Source organism: Dromaius novaehollandiae, chromosome 10 (genome assembly GCF_036370855.1).
Source record: "Dromaius novaehollandiae isolate bDroNov1 chromosome 10, bDroNov1.hap1, whole genome shotgun sequence".
NCBI classification, from domain to species: domain Eukaryota; kingdom Metazoa; phylum Chordata; class Aves; order Casuariiformes; family Dromaiidae; genus Dromaius; species Dromaius novaehollandiae.
In genome coordinates this window covers 7,038,832-7,066,387 of record NC_088107.1, presented here as the reverse complement: position 1 = coordinate 7,066,387, position 27,556 = coordinate 7,038,832, and the positions used below count along the sequence as shown (strand labels likewise).

Here is a 27,556-nt window from a genome sequence, read left to right as displayed (position 1 = left end):
CCTCTGGATTTTCAGGTCTATTTGCTTATGGAGGAATGTGGTGTGGAAAAGAGCAAAAGTAGACATTGTAGAGGTCAGAGTACATGGAGTGAGATAGGTTGGTTTGGTAGGAAGGGCTGCTGAAGGTTGTTCCTACTTTCTCATCATGTGATTTGTAATGTAAACTATACTAATCAATGCTACTGTGGGAAGCAGCTGTGCCCCATTCGATCAGATTAAATTGGTCAAAACTGGCCTATGAAGTGGGAACCTACTCATTTGTGTGTATGTGGTGGGGAGCAGACAGAAAGGAAGTAATATGCAGTTGCAGCAGTCAAGAAGGATCAAAGACTAGCAATTTTCATCAGGAAAAAGAGTAAGTGATGTTGAACTTTTTCTAGCCTGATTCCCATAGAATATAAAACATTTTTTAACCTCTTAATCCTCACTCCTGAATCATAGCTTAGGCATTTAGGGCTTTGTGGCTTTTTGGAGATTCTCTCCTGTGTGCAAATTCAGTCTCAAGCAAATAGTAAAGCACCTTTGACTTTTGCATAGTGAGTGTTGAATGTTGAGCTAGCAATGCTAATCTTGCAAGTGTTTTAGTTGTTTCCCCTCATGGTCAGTAAGGGAGGCAATTCATAGGAATCCTTACCAAGAAAGAAGAAAAGACAAAGTGACTGTGGATGTAATAATATCTCATTTCCAAGTTCAGTCCATGGAAGCTGTACCCAATCTTGCCTCACCCTTCCAGGGAGACTCCTAACCTCCCTTTACTGTCTTCAAGGAAGCTATTCCTTGGCTCTCTTCTATAATCCTGCCTTAGCCATTCACTTATTTCCTCACCAAATGTTAAATGTTCCACCATGCTTACTACTATGTGAATTCTGGTGACTATTCATATTTATTGGTTGTAGATTTGAATGCACTCTTTCATTTTGCACCTTGTCTGTATTGTTTTTGGTCTATATATTTGGGTCTGACACAAAACCCAGTGGAGAGACTCCCATTTAGTAAAGGCCATTTCTACATTCATTGCAGACAAGCATGGTGCTCAAGGGAGACTGTTGGTATTCCAGGCTTTGCCAGTGATTCATTTCTGGATGTGGCCTGACTGATTCCCCCGGGCCTCAGTTTCCTGTTCTGTAGAATGAAGATAATACCCCTTTATGGCACAGCACTGCTTTGAAGCCTTTACAAAATACTCTAATGTGTTTGGATGAAAGTTTCTATAAACCAGATTTTGAAAAGCATGCAGATTTTTTTGAGGGGCTTGTATGAAGTGATCAGGATTTCAGAATTACTCCCCAGGATGAATGTGTCTGTGTTGAACACACTGAAACTCCGAGACAATGCTGAACGCTGAAACAATATTGGCATAATTTTTATAAAAGCCTCCACTGTGGCTGCCCATGGCTGGGTTTGCTGTTATTCATTCTTTTTATTTATTTTATGTAAATCCTTTTTTCTTCTCTTTGAAAACATAAACAAAAAAGGGATGACAAAAAATAAAGGAAGCCCTATAAAATTGATTCATCCTGAAGAACTTTTTAACAGTGCCAACCCTCTGCCTGTCTGTCTGATTTTAAAAGAAACTCTCCTCATTCTCCTGACTGTCATATTATGGGGGGGAAATGTGAAAGAAGAAATGAAAGAGATGTAGAATTTTTCTCTCCTTGCTTTTCTTGCTGCAGTCCCTTTATGTTTGCTCTCCCACCTCCCCCTCCTCCATCTCCCTCCCTCCTGCTCTGCCTCAGTTCCCATTGAAATGTCAAATACAGCAGTTGTCTGCAAGTGAAAGAGTGGCTCCCTGGTGGGAACAGACTGCCCTTCTAACCTGAAGGCCTCCGCTGTTCTCTTCTCGCTTTTTGGTGTTTCCCATCCCACTTTCTCAGCAGATGTTGTGTGGGGCAGCACAGGCTGTAAAGGAATGAGTTTCTTTTCACCTGGCCGTGTGAATGGGTTGGCACAGAAATGCTCACTTATTCTCTCAGAATCTGGCAACAGCTTACACAGAAAGAGATTGTTTCTAATGTTTCTAAGAGCACGCGCGCATTCTCTCTCTCTCCCTCTCCCTCTCTCTCTCTCTCCTTTCTTTTTTTTTTTTTTTACTACAAGATAGGGAGAGAAAAAAGCAGACAGATGCTGGCTGTATTTTAAGCTTCCTCCTTGGGTGCCAAAGGAGTCCTTAGAGTTTTGTCAGTGCTACTTTTGTTTGTTCCTTTTATAGTTTCAATTCAAGCTCCAGGCTTTCAGCTCCCCTTTGTTTTAGCCCCAGTTTTCCCAAGCAGTTGACATGACAATCATTTCAGCAAGATGGTAGAAGCTCATCTAGGAATGTTTCCCCTGGTTTAATCCATGGCTGTAGTTTCTGACCATTTCAGTAGCTGGCTTTTGGAAGTTTGCAAGAGTGGCATTTCACAAGTTTTCTGCTGGAAAAATATTTCATTTCTTAACAGTTCTGCCTGAAAATATTGTGACAATGCAATGCAAAAATGCTCGATGCGCCTAATGTTGCTCTTTGTCAATCCATTATTTGAGATATGGGAGGCACATAAAAAGAAGAAATAAGGGAGGTTGAGTCTTCACCCTCTCTCCCTTTTTCTTAGCTGACTTTATGTTGCTGGTTGCCTCCTGTAGCTTTGGCATCTAAGGGTGGTCAGCTGAATTGCAGTTGAGAAATATCTAACAAAGGCAGTCATCTCCCCTGAACTGATGGGTTTTTTTGGCACTTCCAAGCACTTTGATTTATCAAGCCCTCTTTCAGCTGTGTCTTTTTGCTCAGAGCTCATTTCACTGAGTCTCAGTCTATATTCAAGAGCAAACTACATACCTGGGACTACGGATTATTTGATCTGCTTGCCCCGGTGATAGAAATGCACATGATGATTAAAGTGGAGTTGTTGTTTCCAGTTTGTTAATGAGTAAATAATCAGCTATTCTGAAATACTGTAGGGATAGTATACCAGTACTTCTCTTTGGGTATTTATGCATATTTTACTCCAGTTGCTTTTTGTTGTGTGTGTGTGGTTTTTTAAAAATCTGAAGTTTATTTTTACAGTGGTGCTTGGAAGGCTGTAAATGATCCACAAGGAATTAACAGACAAAAGTCCCTGGCTCTGCTCCACCTTATTGAAGTCAATGGAAAAACCTCTGACTTCAGTGGAAGCAACAACTAGGGCCTGAGAGTGAAAAATAAATTGCTTTTTATAATCAGGATATCTTATTGATTCTTGAGTTTAATGCTTTATGTGACTGAAGCGCTAGCTGCTTGTACTACAAAGAAAAAGGGCATAAACAAATTCACAAGCATCTTCTCAGATGAAATACTGACTAGTGAAGGTGAAATTTCTAAATTTGAAAGCTGTGGGTAGGCTTCACCATTCAAGTAATATTTTGGGAACCTGCACTCAAATTCCGTTAACAAAAATACACTACATGAGTTTGATAGGTTGAACTGACTGTCCATCCATCATTTAGCCAGTAAGTGTCTGAGACCATTTCACATTTCCTGTTGGTAAAAAGTGTCATTTATAGAGATGCAGGGCTAGAAGACTCAGCAAATTCAACCTCCTGCCTTGACAAGTGTTTGCATCACATTCTTTTCAAAAACTAACCAGGAGAAGGTCCACTGCAAGCCAGAAATCCTGCATTTGCTGTGTTTGCAGTTACTAGAAGTTGGCAGAAACGTCTTTCAGTGCGTCTGTTCCAGAACATCTACCAGTGTTGAAATTATTCTGTTAAATAATAGGATGGGTGTAAATAACTCAGAGATATAGTTCTTATCCTGTTCTGTCAGTGGACTCCAAAGCATTTTATGAGAGAAGAAAGTATTATCCACATTTTACAACAGGGCAATCTGAGTCTCTATGACATAGGCAAATACTCAAGGACTGAGTTTAGCCCTTTCCTAAGTCCTAGATGAACATCTTATCAACTGTCTTTTAGAAGCTTTATCCCCAAAACGTGTCTTGAGCTAAGGGCTCTGTATGGTAAAGTTTTCCTATTGATTCCTTCCCTGGAGTTTATGCCTTTTGGAGGAGATGGGGCATTGCTAATCGCTTCAGCTGTTCTTGACTGTAACAGAGCGTTTAAACATGCAGGCTACACAGTTCTGTTTGTGCTTTGTAAAATAATCCTTTGGTCCTACAGAAGGGAAGGATTGATAAAGTTAGCCTTTTTGATTTTATTTTGCATTATTCTGTACACCATATTCATCTATGGCACAGTATATCTGAAGGTAAGGCAAGGTTGTCACTAGATTAGCTGAAGACTGTTGTGGAAATAAAGCACTGTTGTCATTCTTCAAGCAATGGCACTGTCTGAAATAAAAGACATTCTGGGTAGGAAATAGCAGGCTGCTTCCAGGGAGCATCCATGGTGTACCTCATATTGCCATGAATACTAGCCCTGCTAGGCAACCAGCAAAAGGAGCTGCAGGCAGCTGTACGCCAGGCCAGAGAGAGAGAAAAAGAAAAAAGGGTAACCCTGAGAAAAAGCAGTGTGTTCTTCCTAATCATGCTCTGGACTGGAAGTCTTTTTATTCTCATCTTTGCATTTCCCCCTTCCTTTTCACACCCCAGCAGCAGGCAGTGGGTCTTAGCGCTGGAGAGCCTTAGTTGGTCATACCCCACCCCTGCTGTGCCGAACCCGAAGTGGGCTTGGGCTAGCTGTAGGAGAGCTACAGTGCATTTAAAGGGTGGGCTGTGGCGTATAGTATGCAGCCCTATGAACAAGATAAGACTGTGATGTTGACCGTGACTCTTGGAAAGGGAAGGTGAAATATGTAAATGAAGCACAGCTCCAAACATGAGAGGCCAAGCTACCATGAACCCAGTGTATCATGCTATTAATAGCAAGGGGGCCTCAATTAAATAAGCTCTTAACAGGTGATGCAAAAGCATCAGAAGAAATTTGTGGTGCATGTAAAGAAGAGGCTTATGGCACTATATTTAATTGCTAGAATAATTATTTTCTGCTATGCAAATTACCGGGAGCAAATTCACTGCAGTACATTTATGTGTATTTAATTATCATCAAGAGCTGGAGTTAAGGGGCTAGATTTAATGTTCTTAATGAAATAGCCAGAATTTGTGTATGTGTGTGCAGAGAACTCGTTATTTTTACCACAGCTGGATTTGTTTATTTTAACTCATTATGGCAGATACAGTTTCTGCATGTTTGCCCGTTTGCCAATTTATCATAAAAACTGTGGTTTCAGTTACATGGGTGGTTTCTATCAAATGCACATTACCCCTCTTGCTTGCAAGCTATATGTTTCTGTATGTTTTAAGGAGCAGTTCACTGTAAAGAAAAGAAATTAGTTAATCTGTGAACAAAGCATAGAGGAGTAGGAAGAATGGGATGGCCATCTGCAGAAAGGAAGCTTGGATGGGTTAAGGTTTTGTAATGGGTCGTGGGTCTTCATACTTACAGGCTGACAATTTTAAGTCCAGCTTCACCCGTTTGTAAGCTAAAGCTGTTACTGCTTGATGGTTATTTGGTGGCATATATAAGCCAAGTTAGTGCTTTTGGCCAAGTTTCTAGTGGATATTTTATATATTCTCAATATAACAAAAAGCAACAAGACTTGTTTCCTGTGGACATGAGATGCAGGATTACCACTTCTGACCTTAAAATGGTTCTTCCATCTTAGGCTTCAGTTTTGTTGGACATGTAATTTACTGAAGATTCTGGGATATGAATTCAAGATTAAAGTTATAAGAAAATATTTAAAATGAGAAGAAATACTTTTGTCATTGACAAACTTCATGTTTCGGTTGTTGTCTGATAATGGACCTCTCAAAGAAACATCTGAGTGTTATCGCAGTAAGAGGCAAGATCTGCACGGAATTCGGCTATTTTTCTTGGGAGAGATTATTTATTGTTTGGTCTAGAGACCTCAAGTGACTGAAATTCTGCCTTTTGGTAGAATCTCACATGCTCCTCAGGCAGTCACTGTAACTACGTTACTGAATGCCTTGACAACACCTCATGTGCATGGAAAGTGCATTCAAGTGCCACCAGGAAGTGAGGAGGAGGTGATGTTTTAGACTGGAATACTATTTCTACAGGTCAAGGTAGGTAGCTGTTCACCCAAGAAAAATGGTGCTTTGTAGTCCCCAGGAATGTTTTGTGGGGCCTAGTCCTGTTGAAAACCAGATATCCACATATCTGGAGATGCTGCTCCATACCAGTCCAAGCGAAGGCCATGAAAGCTGATCATTGAAGGACACATTTATTTCCTGGGGTTCCAAAGCAAAGGGGTTCCAAGGCAAAGCCTTGTAGCTTTGCTTACCTTGGCCTAGAAGCAGTTGGCTTCCAGCTAACCCCCAACTGTTGTTTGTGGTCACTGTTTAGTTTCAGAAATAAGGAGAGAAGCTCCAAAATCGAGTGGGTCACTGTGTGCACAGTGCCAGGTAAAAATGCGGTTGCAATGCAATTAGCAACACAAGCCATTGGCAAGTGCTGCTTTCTGTTTCTTTGTTTCCTCTCAGGGATTTCAACATAAGTTGCAAAACACAATAGACCGGGGGTAACTAAGGGACACAAAGGTAGTGTGCTGTGTCATGAGCGGTGGGACAGGGCCAGCTTCTGATAACGCCAGCCTAACTGCAAGGGTGCCCGCAGGACCTTGATTCACAGTGTCCCTGTGCCGCATTGTGTATAATGGATGGGTCCTCCAAGGCTCTGCCTCCCCCTCCCCCCAAGCATGTCCTTTTCTGTGTTAGTTTATTTTTTTAAAAATTAACCGACTTTGTGACTGCCTGTCTATTTGTCCCCCTGGAATTTCTCTCCAGCTGTTCTCATCCATCGCCACAGCCCCTCCCTTTCCTCTGCAACACTTTTTTCTTTTCCTTTCAGTGTATCTTAAAGGGATGTCTGTTTTAAATTCACTGCGCAGTGAAATCTCAGGGCACTTTTTGAATCAGGTTCTTTACTGCTGTCTGGTATCCTGTAATCTTCCTTTCCCTCCCAGACACACACACCATGCTCCTGACAAAGAAACTATTTCAATCTGAGTAATTCAGTGCAGGGTAATTCTTGTCTAATGGTCACCTTTGCAGTCTTCCCTCTCTCCAAACTGATTTTATAAACTTCCTGTCCCTGTATGATACAGTTAGTTCAATTGACAGTGGACCAAGAGCTCCATTCCCACCCTCAGGTTTTCCCTTCCTGCTTATCTTCTCTGTGGCCAGCGTGTTCAAAACGGCTGACAGCTGCAGTTAGCTGTGGTCTGGCTGGCATGTGAGCGGGTAAAGCTGTTGCAGGCATGAAGTTATTGGATCAACCCAGCCTGTGCATTGTTAAGCTGTTGGTAGCAAGGACAAAAGCCCATTCCTTCCTTCCTTTCCAGTAAATCCACCTTGCTATGGGACTGGCAATGGTACCAGCAGTAAGAGAAGCTTTACCAGATCTTCCTGGTGTTGAGAATATCAGCTGTTCAAGGTACTGGCTCCTTTCTGCTGCCACATAGGCCAATGTTCCCAGACTGGCTGATTCCATGAGGAAAGTCTTACAGACAGAAGAGAGGCCCCAAAGTGCAGTAGAGCTGTTGGAGACATTTGCTCCTTGGTTAATGCCTTATATAAATGACTAGCAGCTATAGCAGCAACAGTGGATATTGTGGCCCAGGTAGAAATGCTGATTTCTGTGTAAGAAGGCAGGATTCTAGGGAAACGGTGGTTTCTGGGCATGTGTTTGGGACTGAGAGAAGCTAGGACTAGGCTTGTTGAACCCAGGCCTCTTCTGTTTGTCAATTGAAGACTTTGTTGGATTGATCCTTTTCCACCTTGTATGTGGACTATATACCTGTTTTAGTAATTTTATAAATACCAACCTTATTTCCAGTCTTTACTTGCCTTGGCTTGCTGCTCTCCAGATCCAGATTTTAATTGACACACAGCTTGTGGCATGGCCAGAGGCTATGCCAATAATGCACATATTCATAGCATGGCAGGCAGTCAGGCCTTTCTGGGCCCCCTCCCTCGGACACCATCATTCAAAGCAAACATCAGACAAGCAGCCGACTTTGATGTGGATCGTGGGTTTGCATCCTCAAAAGAGGGATATTTGGAGCCCTGTTTACACTATTGCTTGAGGCAGACATTTCAGCAATGTCGTAAAGGCCCAGTAACTGTCCTCTGCGCCCTGTTGCTGGTGAGCGCTGGAAGTATTTTCAATTTCTCAGCAGATGCAATTGCTCCAGAGAGTAATTGAGAGGAACCTGGGCCTTGCAGGGACACATGTTGTGAAAAAAAAATCAGGGATGGGGAGCGGGGCAGGGAGGGGTGGATGATAAGGCTATTGAAGGGGGCCATCTGAGGCACTTGTCAGAGGATGTTAGCCCTGCAATTAGGAGAAGCTGAAGAATAGGGAAGGGAAGACAGCGAAATGCTGGTGTGGGGAGGGTTTTGTGTCAGCACACAAAGCTCTCTTCCTCAGCGGGGCTGCTGGGATTTGCTCAGGTCTCCTCCCAGACAAATTAAGCTAATACAACACCTGCTCCTTTAATATGGTCATGCTTACTGTACCTCAGACCTGGGGCTTTCCTTCTCTTTTATGACATAGAAGCAGCCTGCGAAATCCCTTTTGTCATTCCCCCCACTGCCTTTCCTCATAGCTGGTGAGATTGTGTCCCCTAGAAGCATAAGTGGAAAAAACAGTTGAAAGATTTAGAACAAAACCTCACCAAAAAAAAAAAAAAAAAAAAAAAAAGGCACAAGCTGGCAAGAGACGAAGGGTATGTAATTGCTATTCCTTACGCAGTCCACTAAAGCTGCATGTTTTAACCATCTGAGGACAGCAGGGAATTTTCTCTTCCAAGAGAGTCAAATGTGGGGTTTGCATTTTCTTTCTTTTCAGGAGGAGTGCAGGGAGAAATAAGTGGACTTCATTTTCATTGGGATTAACTAAAGCTCCTTCTACTTTTATGTTGGCAACATGAGGTTTCGTCAGACCTCTGATCCCACACTGAATAAAAATATAGCATTACCATCAAACTGTAAAACGGAGGGCTTGAACCTAACTGGATTAAAGTGCATTCGAGACAGCATTCTTCACTTAACGGGGGGGATAGCGTGGGGAGGCTGGTGCTGCAGTGCACAAAGCAGCCCACATCAGTGTCTGCAGAGTACAGGGGGTGCTGCTCTCTGCTGCTCACCAGAGGACCTCTTACTGAATTTTCTTACAGGATTCTGGTCTTGATGCTCAGATATCCTATCACTGCAGCTATGTGGATTTATTCTTGAGAATGCACCACTGGCAACAGGCTGATTAATCAGGAGGGTGCGCCTCATTTTCAGAGATCTGTGCACAAGCTTTAATCACAAATAAATGCGCCGAGCCCTATTTGCTTATAGTTTGGCATTTCTTTCCTACATGAATAAACATTTGTGTCTGTGCGTCTTTGTCCTCCGTGCACTTTGGCAGCACTTTTGCAGCCTGTTTGCCACTGTTGGCTCCAGGTTTGCCCTTTGGACACCTTTCCTTCCAGATTTTGGAAGCTTTTCCCCCTCTCCTGGATGGAGACAGGCTTTTTCTGACCTCCACTGATAGTCCAAAGTATTGTGAGTTTAATGCTATGTTGCCTAATAGGGCTGAGACCTGGGAGAAGCCACTCCTGCCATATTGTGCATTGCACCTCCCATCTCCATGAGTGTCTACATGCTCAGATGTATCCCCATATGTCCAGTAATGAGCTTGGGCTAATTGCCTAGGCAGATAGAAAAATAGATAGGTAATTTGTAGCTACTTAATTTTACATTAGGCAGAGCGATGTAGGGGCAGAGGCTAATGTTGTTGGCATTTCTTTTCAGGATTGTTAACCAGATATGCTGCCTCTGGGGCATAACAATGCCTCCCTCGGTAGAGCTCTCTAATACTTTTATTACATTCTTATTAATTTAGCAATGGCCTAAGTCTGTGAGGCACCTTCCGATGCATGATCCCTGCCCTGAGGACCTTACAGACTAATTCCGAGGCATGATACAACTGGGGATTACTCAGTGAGAGCAAGGGCCTAATGGAGTAAGAAATGGTTTGTATTAGATAAATGGATAAGAATGAATCAGTAGAAGAGTTAATCATGTAGTTCCTTGTAGGCATTCAGGGATAAGTGTCTCCTTAGGAGGTCTGTAGCATGGTAGAGCAGCTTAGCAAGGTCATTTCAAGCGCAGAGTGTTAGATGAAGGTTGTCTCTTCTCTCCCAGCTCTGTTTTGCACCAGCTCCATATGGATGGCTGCTCTGAATACACTGGAAAGCAACGTGTTCCAAGCGCAAAAAAGCTCCATAAATAAATGGTCAGGTCAATCAAAATGCTGGGCTGTAACTTCCAAAAGGGGACAGGTTCTGCCCCCCAAGAGACAAAAACAACAACTCTTGCCCCATTGCCCCTCTTAGCAACACCAGCATGTAGTGCTTAATTATAAGTGGAGGTCTGGGGCAGTTGTTTGATTTGAGGTGAAATTGCAAAGCTGTGCCTTTTTGCCAGTGGTTTCTGTTCCCTGGAAGTCACAAAACTGAAGGTACCAAACAAAAGAACTATACATGAGGCTAGCAAAAAAAAAAGGCCTGAGGGAAGGTGGGGGATGTAAAAGGGCTTTTGCGTAGGGGTGGCCAAAGGAAACCCGCTGCACCCCCAGCACCTGTCCTCCTTGTTTGAAGCCTGTAAGCTGACCAGTGCAGCCAGCAGTTTGCAGGACAAATGGGACTGCTGGGCAGGAACAGCTGAGGGAGTGAGGGGCAGGAGGGATGAAAGCGAGACGGCAAGCCCTGCCCTGCCTTGGCAGCCTGCACTTGTGTGAGTTGTTTGGGAACATTTGGTGTCCATGTGGCATCTGGGAGCAGAGTTTTCTTCTTTGGCATTTCCTTTGGTGAAAGGAAGAGCAAAGCAATTTGCTTCTAAACATCTGCTCCTCTTTGCTGAGAGATAACAGCCTCATCCTTTTCCCTGCCCCTTCCCTTAAGCAGGGTGTTATAACGCAGCCTAAAGTAATGCCCCAAATACCAGGTAAACATCCTTTGCCATGCTTACTCCCTGGGCTTTTTTTTACTCCCGAGAGAAGAAAACTCTCTACATCACTTACTTTTAAAACTAGTTGCTGTGGCAACTGGATGCAGGGTTTAAAGTGGAAGGCTCAGTCTTCTTGACATCATTGTTTAACTTTCAGTTGCTGGAGCAACAGATCACTGGAAAGAGCCAGCGAGGTCGAGATTTCTCTTTCTTTCTTCCTCCACGTTGCTTTTCTTTGGGGCCTCAGAATGCCAGTGATGGTTTGCCTTTCACTGAAGACACATACTGTTAACATATGATGGGAAGATGTCAGGCAGTATTAGAAGAAATAGAGGTTAGGTCAAAGGCTCATTACAATGGGAGAATTCCTAGAAAAATGGAGGGGAGAAAAAAAGTTGTAATGACTGAGCCATTTTATTTCCCAAGATCAGAGGGTCAGGGAAGATACGGCTCCAGCACTCTTAGACATTTACAGCATAGCAGTTTTCTATCATTTTTGTGAACCCTAGTTTTTTCCAAAGCAGAGACGTTGCTGGGATGATAAGCAGGGAATATAAAATGCATTAAATATAACTATGAGTTATTACTATTGCACAGTTCCTCAATTTCCTCTTAATCAAACATTTAACTTCCTTCTGCAAAGTTTGTATTTCTGTCAATATCGTTGCTAGCTATGGACCAGCTGTTTCCTTAATCCCAGGAAGATTCCCTTTGAGTGGTGTATGGAAGGATGTATGGGACAGCATCTTACCTAATTGTTGCTTTCTGAAAATAAGACATCCTCTATGCTGATCATCTATGACTCTGGCTATAGCCAAAAGAAAGAGGATGGTGAGAGAATGATACCCATCTTAGGTGCACTAATGTCGCCTTTCACCAGGAACGCAGAGGGACTGTGCTGTTACAGAGCAGCCCGCTCAGAGACGTGCTGGGACTAAACGATTCTGAAGATGATGTACTGAGACTTCAGCAAGTCAAATACTGACCTCTATGAAAGTGCTTATGGCCAGGAATGCTTAACTATATTTTCCTGGACTGGGAATTTCTCCTTTGTCTTTTTGAACTGTTTTGAGACTAACAGGGTCCTGGTTCTGGCTGAGGTTTTTGGGTGAACAAATATAGTGTTCCTGCACAGAAGTCTTTGTGAGATCTGCCTGATTTTCCTCAGGGATTAGTGTTAAAAGAGCTGAAAGTGACAGCAGTTATTAGCTGTTGTTCTGATGCTGAATCTTCAGTTCTCTGGTTTTGAGTTTTTGAGTACTTCCTGGCATGAGGTTGACCAGCCATGGTGTAAAGCCCAGAACAAGGGGGAGGCGAAAGGTAGGATGATGCATGCACTGGAATACATTTTTGGAATACATATTACTAAATTACTAACAAGTGAAATGTCAAAGTAGGGGCTGTTTTTCGGCACACATTTTATGCTTAAACCCTGAATGATAAACTACTGCTTTTTCAGGAGGTTAAACATGTTCTCGATGCCTGACAAAATATCCATAGGATTTCATTTTGTATCAGTAAATCAGGCGTGGCCTTAAGTGATGCTGTTGGATGGAATAGGATAAGTAAAATGTAAAATACAGCTTTTAATGTAAATGTAACCAGAAGTTAAAGATGAACTTTGAAAATAAAATTGGAAAAAAAAAAAAAAAAAGCTGTTGGTGTCAGGTTAATGGAAATCATCATTAAAAGGTACTTAAAAGTCTGAGCTTTTCTTGTTCTGAGAATTCCTGCTAATGTATCTGACTGTCCAGATCTTCCAGGTTTCCCTACATACATAAAGTACATACTTTTCACAATGAAGTTATGGTTTCAGTGTTACACCCTTATTGCCCACAAAATACACAGAATTCAAATTAATAAATATACATGCCTCAAAGTCTACACAATGTCAGCCACAAATATGCATGCAAGAATGCTGGTTGCTAGAGTTCGGAGTTAGCTAATAGCGAACATTTGTATGGTGTTCACATAATTTGTTCTTAAATGCCACACACGTACCGCATGGTTCAGATGTGGTTAGGCGAGCTGTAAAATGGGATTTCAAACTGGTTCTGTCCCTACTCTTAAACCTATAGCTCAATTAGGGCTGAGATATATCTTAGCCATGGGACTGGAGTCCTGAATTCTGCGGTATTCTGACTAGCTGGGTATTGTGGGGGCTAAAAGGCATGGATGCAGCAGCTTATTAGTGAATACCTGCACGTGCCAGTCTGCAGTGAAATGTACTTGAAATAACCTATCCTATATGCCTCTATGAGTATGATGGCCCTGATGATTTAGCTATTTCAGTTCTAGCTTGAATTATTCATGTGTTTGAAAACACTCATGAATTATTTGTGTTTTCACTAAATATATAATTTAAAAACCAAAATCTTTCCCACAAAATATAAAAAAAATAATTTATTTTGCTGCTCTGAGCTGCTGCCCCCCTTGAAACATCCCTTCAGTGCATCGACTTATGGAGAACTGCAATATTATGGCACGGTAAGGTCTCAGACACCTACATGACAACAGGGAATCAGTCCCTGGTTCAGTAAGTAAAGGAAGCAACTTATAAAACTGGGATCTAACTCCAGCTTGTTTACTTAGCTTCTGGGTGCTGGGTTGCAAAGAGTGGTGACTCCTTCTTGCACGTGTGGGTAGGATTTAGAGTCTGCATTCAAGGCCTCTGTTCCATGAGATGGTGCATCTGGATTTAAGGTGCCAAGCAGCAGATCAAAAAAACTTGGTCCCTGTGATGCAAAGTCCTGATCTGGTGCAAATGCACAAGCTAGTTCAAATGCATTCAACCATTCTGGATATGTAAGTTTATCCTGGCAGACTCTATACCAAGTCCAGAACTGTCAATCTTCTTGCAGCTGACATAGCGTAGGCGACTAACTTAAAGCTGGAGCACATCATATCATGTGCTCGGCTAACACAATAGAATTGTGTTTGTGCTTGATCCAGATCAAATTTGTCCTGCCATGAAATCTGGGAGTATGCAGATGTGATATTAATAGATGTGGAACCACAGCCTAAGTCTCTTCCCCTCCCCAAACATGTGTGGCAGAAGGAGAGATGGCAGGCTCTGGGAGGAGGCATCCTGTAGGGACAGAGATTCTGCTCTTATTTAGCTGTGATCTTTGGAGAGCTCCCATTACTTTGAAAGAAAGTACTTTGGCACAGCTAACATTAATCTGGTCTCTCTACCTCAAGGGATTAGTTTCTTCCAGGGGAAGTTTGAATAGCTGCACTCTAATGAAAGAACTTAACATAGGATGTAGTTTTTCTCCTATTTTTCCTCAATACTCTTTCACTGCAGTAGAACCCCTTTATCTGTAGCTTTTTAACCTCTTTTGGCTTTGGATTACCTCAAAGATCTAGTTTGCCAAGAGGCCTTGCTTTGATCTGGATGTAATATTACTATCAAGTCCATGTCCTGAACTGCTCAGTGGTGCTACTAAACTCTGTTAAAGTTGTTCCTTCCATTTCATTGCTTCTATGAGACCAAGACCTGTAGCTGTTCCTGGTAAAAAAAAATGCCTCTTTTAGTTTCCTTTTCCTTTCTCTCTTGTATTAACTTAGCTATGTTCCACTAGAAGTCTTCCAATTTTGTGGCTTTTGTCATAAGTTAGATTGACCTCTCTGTATAACTGATTAATGTGCTTTCATTTTGTCTAAAGTACCAAGTGCTTATGCTAACTGCATGGCGAGTGTGTGCGTGTGTGCACGCGCCTGTGGGTATTCAACAAAAGACTTTGCTTGCTTCATCTCTGTATTCTGGGACTGAGGCCAAGTTGTGATTGTAATAATGTAATCTCTTCTGAATACTTGAAGTGATGGGAAAAAAAGAGATTTTGAAAATGAAATAGATTAATCTATACAGCCGAGGGGGGAAATCATGCATTTTAATTAGCTCTTGAGAGTAATTTTCCTTGAAGTAGTGCAAGCCAGGTGCACAAAAGTATTCTCCTACCTTGAGAGTCTTGCATCTCCTTCTGGAGTCCTTGGAAAAGATTGTGACAAGTGACAAGTTCATTCTGGATGTTTCTGTTGAAGGGATTTGACATAAGGAAACTGGATGGGGCCTGATTTTTCTGAGGTTGCACTTAAAGCATTATCTGAAAATCAACTCCTGTTCTCCTTAAAATGCATCCAAAACTGAAGCAACTGCTCACTGCGGTGTGCGGTAGGACTCTGTTTCTTTGTGCTTGTGCACACAGGGGAATGGTGATTTATCAGGTTATTTTATTTAACTTTCAGTCAGGATGAAATCATTGCCTAAAAGGTGTTCGCAGTTTATTACCTTGCTGACTGGGGCTGCTAATCATGCTGTATGTATGAGAGTACAGAAAGATAACGACACCTACTTTTCATTGGCCAGGGGTACAGAGCTTGTGTGCGATGAGGAAAGTTACTGCCTGTCAGCTGCCCCTTGGTAACTCATCATATGTCTGCTTGTACGCTGCTTCATTGTGAAATGAAGCTTCTTAGCTTAAGTCATCAACACAGTGATTGTGTCTGATCTCACAACCGGCCTGCACCAGGAGAATGCACCCGCTTAGTTACCATTGCTCAGCTGATGAACACCACTTATTACGCCAGTATAACTTGATGGGTTTTGATTGCATGCCAGTACTCTTAGAAAACCCTTCGCAGTTTTGAAGCCACCTAAAACTCACCCTCATTCCCTTTTTCCGTGGGGAAGATGTGGGAAGGCAGTTTTCAGATTTTATAGGAAATAAAATGTATTCAGTGGGACTGGAAAAGTGTTTCGTTCCTTGAAATAGATGTTTATTTACTGATTATATGGGTCTTGTCTTTGACAGTGCCTCCCTTGCTTCCCTAGTGCTAGGTGCATAACAAAAAGCTCTTGCCCTGTAACGCTTAGTCTCTTCAGCCTCCTCTTTTGGACCTGATCTATGACCCATTGCAAAGCACACATATTCATAATTTCATTGAATGTTTTCCTTTACCTTAGTTTGAGTTTCTATCCAAGCCAGCCATACTGACATTTTTTAAACTTCCTTTTCAGTCAGTCTCTTTGGCATCATAATGGCTTGGATTGCTCATTTCTTGAGTCTGTTTTAATTCTTTACCTTTGTATTTTAGCACCAAGTTGCCTTGAATTTACAGTTCCTGTTGAATTCCTCTAAGAATAGCACCTAGGTTTCCTACTCTGCAGCTGCAAACAAGGTTTAAAAGCTTTTGGGATTTCTTGGCAGCTAATAACTCCCAGACTTCAGCATAGTTCATTTTCGAAATGTTTCTCATGCTTCAATCTGGACAGCGTTATGCAGGTCAGGGAATCCTGTCAGACTAGGGGCCAGGGGAGGATGTTCTATCAAAAGCTTTTTTGGCAAATTAAAAAAAAAATCTTCCAAAAGGACCTTTAGGAATACTGCTTAATATCCTTTCCATCCAAAATAGGAAAAGCACCTGCAGCTGATGCCAAGCACAGGACAAAATAAATAAAAAAAATCCCCAAGTAAAGACCTCTAAATGGAAATATTTCCTGAATGATCTCACTGAGAATCCCGTAAGTGGTTGGATCAGCTTTAGGGCAAGGGGAATACAGGCTTGAATTCCATACTAAAAGACAAGAAAAAGCTTCAGGAAAAAAAATAAGCCAAACCCAGATGCAAGCTGTTATAGCTGCTAGGATTTTTTTCATTCTTGATTGGGGCCTTTTGACATTTTACATGGAAAATGTCATAGGGACAGAGCAAGACTTGAGGTGAGGATACAGGTCCAAAAAGTATCAGAAAATAATACATGTAGCTTTCATTCTGTACGCACCCTGATAGGGCTGAGCAGGGGCAGAGCAAAGGGGCAGGCAAATGTTGTCTTCATAGACCTGGTATTATTAGTACGTGAGAGATGTGGCATATCAGTGAAGTGACCAGCAGATGACTTGTTTGATGTCATCCTAGACTTAAGCAATGCATTCAGCTGTGCTAGTAGCAGCAGCACAGTAAATGTGTATGTGTTCAGTGTGTTACTCCACAGAGATGGTACAGTTTTAAACTTTTGCCATCACAAAGATTTCAGGCTCCATTTTTATACAGGCTTGCATTATTAGCAAGAACAACCTGCAAGATTTTGGTCCCATCGAACTCATCACCAGCTCGAGATTTGTGTTTAACTATAAAGCTTGGATCTTTGCCTACATCTGACCTAGATTCATATACTGTCTCCCCCTCTTAATGATGTGTCTGCAATTAGTATTTATTTTAGATTTAATCAGTCAGTGCATGTCAGCTAATACCTCAATAATTATGATCTTGCTGTCAGGGAGGAAGGAAATTAAACCTCAGGAGGTCATGTCAAAACTGTGAATGTGATCTCAGTATAACAGGGGTCTTAGCCAGGATTGATTGTAATAATGAGAGGTAGATGTTTAAGAGGTTCAGAGGCATGATTGTTCAGAGAAAAACCTCACAAGATTTCTCTGCATAGCTGGGCCTAGACTAAGTCACTGTGATACATATTTGGATGTGGTATTTTTGCTTAGCAAAAACACCTGTTCAAATCTGCAGACCTGTTGTAAAGAATTTCTGTGATTTGAGCTTTGGTTCACTTCTACTGTTCTTAATTTAATCCCTTTGAAGAGCTTAAACTAAGTATTTTAAGAAGAGAAATCCAGTAACCTTTGCTTCCATCTGGACTGAAAATATTCAGCAACATTTTTCCTGATATATTTCTTGTCGGGGTTAAGAAATGTAAAAGCAACTGCACCACATAGATCAAATGTTTTTAACCTGTAAATGGCAAATGAAATTTAAAGTAGTCCCTCCTATTTTAATTGCCAGCAAAGACAGTCTTGAAATCTTTTCCATTGCAACATAGGATCATGAGATAGAAAAGACTGAGACCTGCCAAAATAAATCCTCATTGAAAGCTTGCTTAGAGTATGAGGAAAAGGTTTGAAGAACTTATCTAAATTGAATTAATTTGACTAATCATAGTGATAATTTGGCTAAAGATGTTCACTCCACCTCAGATGCACTGCAGCCTGTGTGTTGTAATACTTAGACACAGACTGAATAAGAACAGAGAGTCTCAGTGGACTTCCATACTACCCTCTGAATACCTTCAACTTGACAGACTGATGCATTTCATCAAAGTGAACTTTTCTGTTACAATATAATAACTGAATGCAAGGTATGAGCTTCCAACTGCAAGTCTACTCAGAAGAGGAAGTAATGCACATGCCATATATTAGAAACTGATGTCTGGGAATAGATATTTCATATATTCCAAAAACATCATTTTCTCCAAATGAAAATTCATACACTTTAACTCTTTTTTAACGTACAGCTTTTATTTTAAGCCAAGGTCTTGGAAAATTCAGCTTCTCAAGGAATGTCTCTGCTTTCTGTAAGATCGCATTCGTACTGAGTACTATATCCTTCCTCAGTAAATGCTATCTGTGGTCTCAGCTTCACGTTGCCCTTCATCCGCAGTCCCTTGCAGGGAGTGCTGCGTGGTGTTGACAGGTTTTAATGAGCTGCAGAATTCTGGGGCAGAGGGGGTTGCTTTCAAGGGTGGGTAAAGTTATCTCTGTATTTACAGTGTAGAAAATACTCTGGGCTCCTGGGAGATGAAGGACTTGTGCAAGTAAATGTAAAAGACAATTATAGTGGAGTTACTGGCAAGCGAAGTTGATTGAAAAACTGTTACAGAACCATCTCCTGACAAAACTCTAGCTGGAGAATATCACTCTGTCCCAGCCTCAGTGCACTCCAGGACTCTGCCCATTTCTTTGAATGCTTTTTTAGAAGAAACAGAGGAAAGAGGTTCCAGCATTATTACAGTGGTTCAATATTTCAGTGGTTTTGAAATTTAATGGTCTGATGTTTCCTTTAAAAAAATTTTTTATTTTAAAACTTTTTTTTGACTGTATATTCTCATATATACTGTTTCAGTGAGTCGAGAAGAGGGAACTAGTATTTAGATCTTGTCAAACTAGCATAAATGGAGCTGTCAATCTTAAAATTATTCACAGAAGGCTATTTTTGTTCACATGCAGCTTGCTGTATCAATAATAACAATACTTCTTTAGCCAGAATAAATATTCAGTTACAAAAAATTAAGCTACTTAAGCTCTTAAGAAAAAAGGAAGATTGGTAAATAATTACAGGGTGCAGGGGAAGGCAGAATCTTATCTTCAGGAGAGAAGCAATTTTTAGGCACTTGATAAAAAAGGGATTGCTAAGATTTCTCTGAATAAGTTAAGACTGGCTCAGCTCAGCAAAAGCTGCTCCCTCTTCTTGAGTGTCTTCAGTAAAAATCACCTCCAAATCCTCTTTATACATCATCCTTTAGGAACAAATATGGAAATACAGCTGTACCTGGGGTGGAAGATGGGTGATGTTGAAGACAGCACGGGTACTACTCAGCACCAAAACTTCTTGGGCTGGAAGTTAAGAAAAATACCATTTTTCCCCTGAAGCCCTGAGGGGTATGTAGAGTAACAGACTATACCTAGAGGGTAGTTTAGGAAGAATCACGCAAGTAGCAACACTGGACTTGTGCAAAGTGGCATAGCGTCTTCTCAGAGCTTCATGTGGTGCCTTCTCTAGAGGGAAGTATTCCCAGCTGCTCCCTCACCCCTCTGAGCTGATCCAGGAGAAGAGCACCAACTACTGAACCCCTGACCCAGCACAATTTCCATTTACAGAAAGCATTTTCTATACAATCAGGGAAAGAGACAAACTCATCTGGCAAGAGAACTCCCACTGAATATATACATACATATGCATATGTATAAATACACATGCATGCCTACATATATACATGCATGCATATATATATATATATATTTATTTATTTATTTATTCTGGATGCTTTTATACTTTTCTCCCTGACATGTTTCCTGTTCTTCCTTACTGTATACCACACCGATCAACCTGCGTAACTTGAATAGCGTGTATGTGTGGAGATCTTGTGAGGAACTCTGGCCAAATTCAAAGGCATTTTAACAAGATAGAGCAGTATACTTCAATGTGCTGCTTGCTGGTGCCAAAAATTCACAGGTTCAGTTGCAGGGATGCGGTGGTGGTTTTATTTATTTGCTTTGGAATAGAGCCCACAGACAACCACCAGGGATCACAGTCCACTGTGCTAAAAGCTTTATGCACACATAATGAAAAGCTGTCTGCCCCCCAATATGTTAAATGTCTCTATAATGAGTCACCTCTGAGAGGTAGCATCTAGTCATGTGGAGAAGGGAACAGTCCGAGTGAAAGAGCTGAGAACTGGTCCTGACACTCAACTGTACTTGTCAGGCAAATCTTTCTGAGATTGCCCTTGGAGGTCTCCTTTCAGTTTATTGCTGGCTGCAGGCAAACATCTAGAGAGAGAGGACTCAACAAAATATTCAGAACCACCGCCCCAAAAACCACCAAAATACTTTTAGCCTGCTGTTTACCCCCGGCATGGCAATAGTCAGGATATTAGAATTGTGGTGCTTGTACTTCCTTCACACCCAATCTGTTTGCTCTCAGCTTAAGAGAAGATTAAAAAGGTGAAACATTTTCTCCTTCTGTGCATATGTATTTCTGAGAGCTCAGGATCAGTAGACTAAATGTCAGGAAGGTGAATGAGCTGGCTGTGCAGTGGAAGCCTAACAAATCAGGAAAGCGAATGCACTCCATTTTTATATCAGTCATGGGATAGTGGGTGGAACTGATCCAAGTAATTAAAGTCTTTTATCCACCGAGGGAGGGAACCATGTGGTTCAGACCCCCATGAGATAAGGTGACAAAAATTATATCGGGGGGGCACATCATAGGTTCAAAACAAGGGAACAAAAACAGAGCAGAGAAGTGCAGCCAATGTACTGGGAAAGACTCCAAGAAAATAGCAAAGCTGCCTCTCTGTGTGGATGAGGCATGTTATGGGCAATGGATTGAAGGAACACCAGCAAAAAAAGAAAGGCTCTTGGTTGCAGAGAATGACCTCATCCAGTGTCATCTTCTCCCTCCTGGACTGGTGCATGCACATTTTGGCTAGTGTCAAGAGAAGATGCAAAGGAGGTCTCGGGCCTTTGTGATGGCCCTGAAGACTGAAGCTCTCTGCTTATTATACATAAATTATGTGTAGCAACAGAGTAAGGTTTTTAAGTCTTCCTTTCCACCAGTTAATGAGACCCTGGATCTAGCAAAGAGAAAAAAATCCAGGGTATCATCCCATAGATTGTTTGGATGTTTTGCTGGAATGATGTTCATGATACAGAGACCCGGCCTTTTTCAAAGGTGTGAGGGAAGGAAGAACTTAAGAGGGAGGGGGAAGAAAGGAGGCTGCTGGTAAGGAGGAGAAAGCCTGCGTACTTTTTACCTTATGAGTACATAAGCAATCCACTGCTTGTTATATTAGATATTGATATTGGCTTGTCAATTTTAATATACTGAAAAGGTGCCCAGAGCAATGGAGGGTTCCTGTTACTGCAGACACGGTTTGTACAACTATAACTGGTAATAATAAATAGGTATGTAAATCTCCAGGAATCTTAAAGACAATTTTTAGCTGCTTAAGGAAGATGCTGTTAATTTAAACAATTTTATCCAATGACTATATTATCTCTTGGCAAAATAAGATCTCTAGAGAAGATGACTGTGAAGAGTATTCTGTATGGTTATGGAAAGGGAAGCAGACCCTTAGCCTAAATCTTTTAATTGGCCACTGAAAAAAAAAATTCTCTACAGCAAATGACATAGACACGGGCACAAAAATTGAGCTGCATGCCTGACATCTGTTAGTCTAGTGTGACAGAGCATTCCTTGATAATAGTTTTGATCAGAATAAGTTGGTACCTGCTGCAGTCAGAAGACACTAGCAAATCCCTTTGGGATTTGAGAACAAAGCCATCTTTGGTCTCTTTTACTCCTTTTTCCAGGCGGGCTCTTCTTCATCCTCAGTAATCTCACTCAATAAATGTAATCTGAAATGGGTACTAGTGGCCTGGCCTTACTTTGAGCCAGGCTGATTACCATATGCAGGGTCGAACACAGATACTTCTATACATGGGAAGATTTGGAAGGTGAAAGGGACCAAGGTATGTGCTTAAAAATTGTGTTGTGCTCTTATTCTCAATCCATGGGCCTGGGTTGAGATTAATATCTATCTTGCAGTGGCACAAAGAAGGGGAGCTTCCAGAGTTTGAAGTCTGCAGATGTACAGAGAAAGATGAGAGGACATCTGGTCTCACATGCACATTCTGTTGTTAACAGGCTGCAGTACCAGAGAGACAGTCTCTTGGCAGACTTTTCTAAAGTGGCTTCAAAGAGAGAGCAGGGAGGGGTTGCTGAGGATTATACGGCCTTATTCTTTAAAAAAGCAGGAGGGTCCTGGGGAGAAGGCTGCGTGAGAGCAGCAGCCATATGTGAAGAGATGCTCAGCAAGAGGAAAATATCCCAGTAGTGAATATGATTGTCTGAGAGAAGCTGTGCAGAGGTATTCCTGTGCAATGCTTTCATGTGGTTCTCCAGATTGTTCTGTCTTCGTCATTGCTCGTAGTAAGAAAAGATGTGGAGCTGGCTGTACCTTTCCCCATCCTCAACCCCCACAAAATGCACATATACAAGTTTTCTTTTCTTTTCCAGGTTCTTGTTATTTAAGAAAAGAATCATCTGCAATAAGGGCAAGCTATGATCAAGGTGTTCTTCAAGATTTTGGTGTGTGATAAACACAAATAGATATTGACTATCTAAAATTCAAAAAATATCCCCCTGAAGCCCCTGAGAAGCGCAAATCTCTCCCACACACAGAATTACCTAGGGTCAAATTCTCTCCTGGTGTAAACTGGCAGAGATCCATTGAATTCTCCCATAAATGAATTTAATTAAAAGCATCTTCTGATGTGTCTTTGTTTAGCAAAAATGTTCATTTGAGAAGGTGTTAGGCAGGAAACAAATCTCTTCTTTACCTCCCTCTACAAACCTTTTGGCTCAATCTTCCTATTTTAAAAAACATTTATTTTTTAAAACTGGAATAATAAATGTATTGTTCACCAAGAACCTTTTGTCCTGCCAATGCATTTGCTCAGAGGAATGCTTATCTGTTCTTGTACATAGGGGCAGGGAGGAGAGAAAGAGCCGGTGCAATTCACAGATATAAATTGTCCATATAGCTAACAAAGAGGAGTTAACATGATAAAATAAGACCACCTTCCCTACAAAACTATACCTGAAGCATTAAAAAAAAACTAATACTTTTCTGAAATTCTGAAATAATGTGATTTATTTTAAAAGTTTTTAAAAAAAAAAAAACTTTTCCACAAATCTGACTATTCCACTGGGACAACCCCCCTAGGCCCAATTCAGCAAGATGCTCCAGAGCTTAAATTCACCTCTGCTCAGCAAATCACTTAACCACATGCTTAACTTTAAGCAAGAGCTTAAGTTTCAGGCATTCAAACCATTCTTGTGTGATTTATTCCTGGCCTTTTGGAGAGCAGAAAGAATGCCACGTGGCCAATCCATAACAGATAAGGAAGCAAAATTGAAGTGACAGACTGAGGTGTTAGGAAATAGTTGCTCAACTCTGAACCTGTGTATTGGCTGGAAAGGGTTCAGACTGTTTTCTCAATCTTTGCAGGGGATCCTCATGGTTTCTCGGGTCTCCCTTTTCTAAAGTAGAGCATCCTCTTGCTTTTCACATGTGCTCTATCTAAGCCCCAGGTGATCTCCCCCAGCAGCTTGCAGCCTGACAGGACGCAGCAGACAGGCTTCAGGACTGCTTTGGGAGAAAGTCGGGACAGATGGCCAGTCTGTTAGATAACTTATGGTTGTCAAGGGTCAGGTCTCAAACAGGTCTCTCTCCCTCTCAGTATTCAATGCATGTGCTGTTCTGTGATTTTGGGTTACTCACACTGTATGAAATGTGTGTTCAGTGTTTTCTCGCTTTGCTGTCATATGGGGTCCCCCAAAAAACTTAGTGTGTAATGTCAGGTGTCACTATACCTGTCCTCATTTGTCCTGTGCTAGGATAGCCCTAAAAACAAGTCATGCTGGAGACTGTCAGTCCAGTCATTCTTTTAAGCATCATCATGATAATTTTATTTCCATTTTGAATCTCTTTCCTTAGGTGAAGGAGCCATCCTAAATGTGAACCAGACCAGTGCACTTAGACACCAGGTAAAAGTGTGTGTTCCTATGCAGCAAAATGATACCATATGTCTGGGTTGTCTTCTCTCCTTGTGTTAGTCCACCCTAAATCTCTTTCCCCACATCTCTCTGACCAGGGAGAAATTCTCAGTCGGTTACCCTTTCTCTTTGGAGGATCCTGAAGGTTCATGGCCCACTAGGCAAGCGAACACTATAACAAACAGTAGTATCCAAAGGTTTGCAGCAAAAAGAAAGTGTTTGCCCACAGGAGACTAAAGAAGAAACTTGGGGGCAAATACACACATGTAACTAGGAGATTAAAGATACAATGTGCTAATACAGGGACCTGGGAGTATAGGAGTAGGAGTAAAGGAGTATATAGCTTTAGCTCCTCTCAAGTTGGCTTTGGTGGTTGGGATCTAGCTTGCAGTTTATCCTCCTAGGTGGCTAAGGGCCTCGGTAAATACAAATGTGCGCTTCTTTCGTGCACGAAAAAGAGGGTGTGTAAGTGCTGCTATAGCGAGAACATTCACCTTCTACTGAAACTGCATGTTGCTTTATTGCATCCATTTTTCTCTGAAGTTTTACCGTCAGCTGTGTTGAGCTGATCAGACCTGCTCACCTCCTGAGATCTGTTTATAGCCTTTACTGAAGTATTTCATGGATGACTTAGTCTTTGGAGAGCAAGGATTTAAATTTTAGCCAGTATTAAGCAGGAATATGTTGGGGATAAACTAATATTTCTTACTTAAAAATTTTATTTCATTTGATCCAAATTACCTTGTTTTTCAGATTTAAACATTACTCTTGGATGTAATTTTAAATTTTGCACAACATTGAAGCCTAAGAATGATTCTGAATGCACCATACAAATGCATATGTCCTTTCTGGAATTGAAAGAGGAAAAAGAAATAGGGAGAAAAAAGAAAAAAATCTGCAGAAGCTAGAATAAAAAAAAGACAATCCCTTCATCACCTAAATAAAACCCACTAAGTGTTGAAATGAGGTCCAAAGATATTTGTTAAGACTGTGAAGTAAAAAGGCAGTAATTACTTCTTTGCAAAGTCTATTTTGAGGACTTAAGTAAAAGCCTGGAGGAGGCTGCCTCCAGCTAGAATGAATTGCCCCTGGCTTTACCGGGAGTGAAGGAAAGAAAGGAAGCAATTACCCAGTGAACAATGGTACACTAAGAACCTCCATTCTGTTTTCAAAATGAAGCTCCTTCTTTAGTGTGTTTTCCAGCTGGGTGAGCTGAGGAGATGGCCTCCTGGGGAGCCAGCAAGCCAAAGGCTGGGAGCTGTGCTCTGCTCTCCCACACAAAGGCCAGGGAAACCTGGGCAGGTGCTGGAGATAGAAGGAAGGAAAGTGGTGTGGGATCTCTGAGATTTGCCTCTTCCTTCAGTGCCGGGTGACTGGAGTAAATTTGTCGTATAGATGCAGCTTTGGCAAGCCTTCTGTCTTTCATTTTTCAATTCCTTCACTCCTTCTCCCCCGCACCCTGCTGACTCCCCTAGCTGCCCTTAACTGAAACTCATCTAGGAGCATCCTGCTCCCTCCTCACTTTCCCTGATCATTTATCAGTTGGCCTAAGCATCTAGAGCTCTAGGTGGTTTTGCCATGTCCCCTTCTCCGCTCCATTCCCTTTGCACAGGAGCAAGGGTGAGAATGCCCAGCTGCCTTGTGAAACCAGCTGTAAATCTCTTCAACTCAGAAGAGATAGAAGGAAGATAGGATGGGTATGAAGCTATAGCTTCACATGGATTCAACTCTCAGGCCTACGAGTTCGCTGACGAAGAGACATCCTTTTGACTAGAGACAGGGGTTGGAGAAATAAATCCTCCAAAGCTGGGGCTGAACAACTGTACAGCCCAGTCCGGCAAGGCGCTGGATTCCCCCCTGTCCGGTGGAAGTTAGTGGGAGTTGGGGAGGATCAGCCAAATATCTTTATGAGGCAATCCTCAGCCCATTTGACATAAGAGCATTTTAATTAAAACGCAAATCAAACCAGCGCATGCCCCCCTGCTCCGGCCCCAACTCTGCTTTGCTGCCGGAGTGAATTGCACATATCTTGCATGTAGCAGAAGGTTGCCTTTTTCTAACGCACTGCTATAGCATTGTCCCTCATGAGGTAAAATAAATCAGCAGCACACACAGCCCCATGTAAAGGTCAGTGAGAGGCGTTAAAAACAAGAGGCCTTTCCAGCCTCAAAACCAGATTCCAAGGCAGGCAGTCGAGGGAGGGGACTGGACCATTAACCACCCACTTGGGAGCACTAATACAGTTTCAACATATGCATTCTCTGCCTCAGCCGCTGCACTGCTTGTTCGCCTTCCAAGAGCAGGGAATTCACCCATTTACACTGTATTTGAATATTTGGCTTTACAGGAAATACCATGGACCTTGGTGTGTCACGCTGAGTCCTGGGAACAGCCAGAGCCCAATCCCTTTTATGAGGCCTATAAAGCTATTGTACTTGTTGGCAGCCCTTTCTGCAGATTTGCTGCCCCTCCTCTCCCGCTCCAGCCCCATGTCCACCTACTCCCTCAGTCATGCACCCAGCCTTGGCCTCCGGCCCCATGACTGTACACAGCTGGACAGTATTTTTGGGCTGCCTGCAATAGTCTATTCCCAACGTCCTGCTCGGCCAGACTTGTTTCTCTTTAAATATAACCTTAAAACCTTCCTGTTTCCATTGAGGCCTCTCAGATGCTAAGCTTCCAGTTGTCTGCCCTGTTCCACTGCTTCTAAAACCCATATTCAGGGTGATCTATCCCCTCCACACTTTGCCTGATCTCCAAGTGCTGTCTCTTTCTTTAACCACAGTGACACCTGCCTTCCCTGTCTTCCTTATCCCCAGTCCTTCCCCTTTGTTCCCTTACTCTAACACTTGGTCTTTGCTGACCCATTTCTGTGCTTCCCTTCTTCCTGTTCTTCTGTAACTAGGTCAGAGGGACACTTTCCCATCTTCCCCATCTCTTGGACACTTATTTCATCTGAGAGTAGTTTTTCACTTCCTCCCTCATGAGTCTCTCCCTAGCTCTGTGTCTCTGCCAAGGTTGTATGAAGCTGCGTAAGCAGACATTTCTGTGGCTGAGGGTTGATTTGCAGGCTGAGTGACTGGAGAGGATTGCTTCCTTATCTTGGTAGAAACCACCTCAATGCCTCAGAGAGAGAGAGAGAGTGTGTGTGTGTTCCCTCTACATCTGTCAGGCTTCCAAAAGCTGTTGCCTCATTCACTTTTGTGCTGTGTCATGTGTGTTCAAGGGCATTTTTCCCTTTCCTTCTTCCTCTGGATATTGCTGACTTCAAAGTGGTTTTGTTCTCCATATCTGCAGGTCAAAACACTTGAGCGCATGATTTGAACAGGCCTGACCCCAGTAACGACAGCAGGTCACAAGGTCAGTGAGGTGACGGATTTTGTTCTGTGGTCAAAGGGAACTCGCTGCAGCCTCTCTTGAGGCAGTCTC

At 42.1% G+C, this 27,556-nt stretch overlaps 1 long non-coding RNA gene across 1 annotated transcript; it reads left to right on the top strand.

The window, feature by feature from the left end:
* The first annotated feature begins 230 nt into the window (after positions 1-230).
* LOC135329385 (uncharacterized) lies at positions 231-27,556 on the top strand. Its single transcript, XR_010390845.1, has 3 exons — positions 231-355; positions 24,069-24,118; positions 27,425-27,556. It is a non-coding gene; the product is annotated as an uncharacterized LOC135329385 (long non-coding RNA).